The sequence below is a fragment of the Solanum tuberosum genome, unplaced genomic scaffold, assembly GCF_000226075.1.
Source record: "Solanum tuberosum cultivar DM 1-3 516 R44 unplaced genomic scaffold, SolTub_3.0 scf00312, whole genome shotgun sequence".
Lineage (NCBI taxonomy): Eukaryota > Viridiplantae > Streptophyta > Magnoliopsida > Solanales > Solanaceae > Solanum > Solanum tuberosum.
Window position 1 is genome coordinate 227565 of NW_006239237.1, and position 3316 is coordinate 230880.

Genomic DNA, 3316 nt, shown 5'->3' on the forward strand with positions numbered 1-3316 from the left:
TATATATATATATATATATATATATATTATTTTTTTGTAAAAATCCTAATTATACCAAGTAGGCAAGTGTTATAATGCTAACTTCTAATATAATTAATATGTGAATTAATATTTTTAAGCCTCTTTTGTAAAAAATCCTTATTATTTCAAGTAGGCAAATATCATTACAATACATTATGTGACTTATACATAATTAGTACGTAAACCAGACAATTACTAGCTAATGTCTCTATTCATTCAAACTAGTCACCATGATCTGTAAACATCTTAATTATACCAAGTAGGCAAGTATCGTAATGCTATGTCATCTGACTTTTAATATAATCAGTATGTGAATCAAATAATTTCTAATATTTCAAATTTCGTATGTAAAATATCCTAATTATGCCAAGTAGGCAAATATCATAACGATACATCATGTGACTTTATACATAACTAGTACGTGAACCAGACGATTTCTAGCTAATGTCTCTATTCATTCAAACTAACATATATAGAATAGTCATCATCTTGGGCAGCAAATGCAATAACACAAATGTGGACCATCTAGGAGGACAATAATTGGCACAAAAGAAAGAAAATAAATAACACACACGTGTTGAGGAAATAGCCAACAGCTTTTGTGTGTCAAATATAAAACCTAACAAAGGTTTTATCCTGTCGTGGCTCCTTATCATTCGTTTAGTTTTTGATCACTTGGTGTCTCATATCTGTATAGAGGTGAGGTCTGACTAATTAGATGATTTCGTATTGCGTAGGACTCATTTGAAGGAATTGTTTTTATTACAATGACTTTTTTTTTTATATTCAAGATTCAAAATCGATCTTTAATTAAGAAATGAATAGTACCAACTCTCATATGCTATACCGCATTCTTTAGTAGTCAAGTTGATTAATTGAATTTTATACATATGGCAATGTGAATCTTCTACATAAAAGAATTTTCACATTAATTGAAACTCTGCACCATATATACATTACATACACCATTTGTCTCAATTTACGCTATCGTCGTTGGCGACGGAGCATGTTCGTACTACTCAACGTGGAACATTTTACTTCTCAAAATAGGTTTATGCAAATCTTGTTGTCTATTCCAATTTAGCTCATACAATAAAGAACTATTAATTGTATTGTAATGCAAGTGTCCTTTTGATACGTCTTTATCGACCCCCTTTCAATATTTAATTCAACTATGAAAATGATTTATGAGACAAATGGTCCCATATATATATGAGGATCTTTTTATATATAGGACTTGCATATAATTAGGTTCTGGTATATGCTACCATCCTTACTTCCTTCAATGTTACGTACAGTCAAATTTCTTTATAGCAATACTATTTATATCGATATATTTTGGTTATAACTTAGTGAAATGTTATTATTTAGAGTAGGAGTAAAGTCAGGTAGAGTTAAGGGAGTTCGGCAGAATATTACATTGTTTATATATACATGATTGAATTTTTGAATTTTTTATATATATAATAGATGTTGAAACCCCCTTCAATATCTTCGTATACTCAGTTCTTCATATTTTGAACTTCTTAATGAAAAATTCTGACTTCGTCTTTTAGAAAATATATAATATAACATAACATAAAAAATCGACTGTGTTACACATATATAAACATGACAAAGAGGTCTCTCGGTATATTATATATGATACTTACTTTTTTTCTTAACAATATATTTTATACGTTGTATATATCTTTACTTGAAAATGAATTGTTGGTTAAATTCATGATATTTTTTCCCAAAATGCATCATAACTTCTTCTTCTTCTTCTTCTTTCTACACTACTAAAAAAATGCTTAAAATCTTATGATAAAAATCGATGGATAAAACGACGGATTTTATGGTTTTTCAAAAATTAATAAATAAAATAGAAAACCAACGGACTTAAAGAAAATCGAAGAGCATCCTTTGTTTATTTTTTTGTGTGAAATAAATACAAAAAAAAAAATTGAAGTATTTAGTCAAAAAGCATATGTGATCGAGTAATAGAATCGTTCAGTATCAACGTGGAACATTTTAGTTCTCAAAAATAGCTTTTCAAATCTTTGTTTTTTGCTATAAAATTAGTTCTTACACTAGTCATATTGTAAAGCAAGTGTCCCTTTGAACATTTAATTCAACTCTGAAAATGATTTAAGAGACAAATGGTCCCATATACATTGGGATCTTAGGACTTTGTTTTTTGGTTTTTCATATTTGATGTTCAATGTGTATATTGGAGACTGATTAATTTAGTTTTACATCGTGCAGTGTTCTACTCAGAAGAAAGCGTTCCCATCAAAGATTTTTCTTATCCAACATATTGGTAGGTTAAATATTTTAGGGAAGTCATATGCTCTCATCTTTACTTCTTTCAATATTGCTTACTTAAACTCGTAAACAAAATAAGATTATGTTAAATTAAAATTAAAGTCTTAAATTGAATATTCTAGTAATTTTTCCAAATAAATAAAGGAAGGTTAGCACAATATCGTAATCACAAGATGACTGGCTATTACAAAGCCAAACTCTGAAATTATCTTTGTTTATATTAACAACAATGATGTCTAAGTTAATCTACACATTTATATCAATCGTTTTTTTTATCTCTTAGTAATTGGTAAATTATAATTTTGACTCTTATGATATAGGACTCGACACATTTAATCTTCAATTAATTAATAAAATGTATTTTTTTGATTTCTTTATGTAAATAATATGTTAAATACTATTTCAAGAAGTGCATTGCTTTTAAATATAAAATATCAATGCACATTTAACGTAACACGTCAATAATTAAATAATGAAATAATTAATAATTCTAAAAAATCATGAATATTTGTAAGTAAAAAGATCAAAAGTAATGAACATCTCAAGTAATTAAAGATAAATATATCTAATTAATTAAACTTCACAACGATCAAAATTAAATTTTATCGATTATTTTTCATTTGTTTAATATTTTTTTTGATATAATTTATATTTATACTATATAAATTTATTAAGATAAAATTAAATATTTTCATTATCATTCCAAAAGCTTAAATTTAAATTTAAAATTAAATTTAAATAAAAGAATTTTATCCGTTTCACGACAAAATACATCTCTAAAACTAGAGCCGTCAATATGGGCTAGGTCTGTTGGGCCGGCTTGGCCTAACCCGGGATTTAATAGGGCTGGGCTAAAAATTTTGGAACCCATGTAAAAAAAGGGCTTTTTAGCCCAGCCTGAATAAGCCTGCTGATTTGTGGGGCTTGAGAAATACAGGTAGGGCCGGCCCGTGGGCCAATAAAAATTAATTAAAAAATATAATATAAT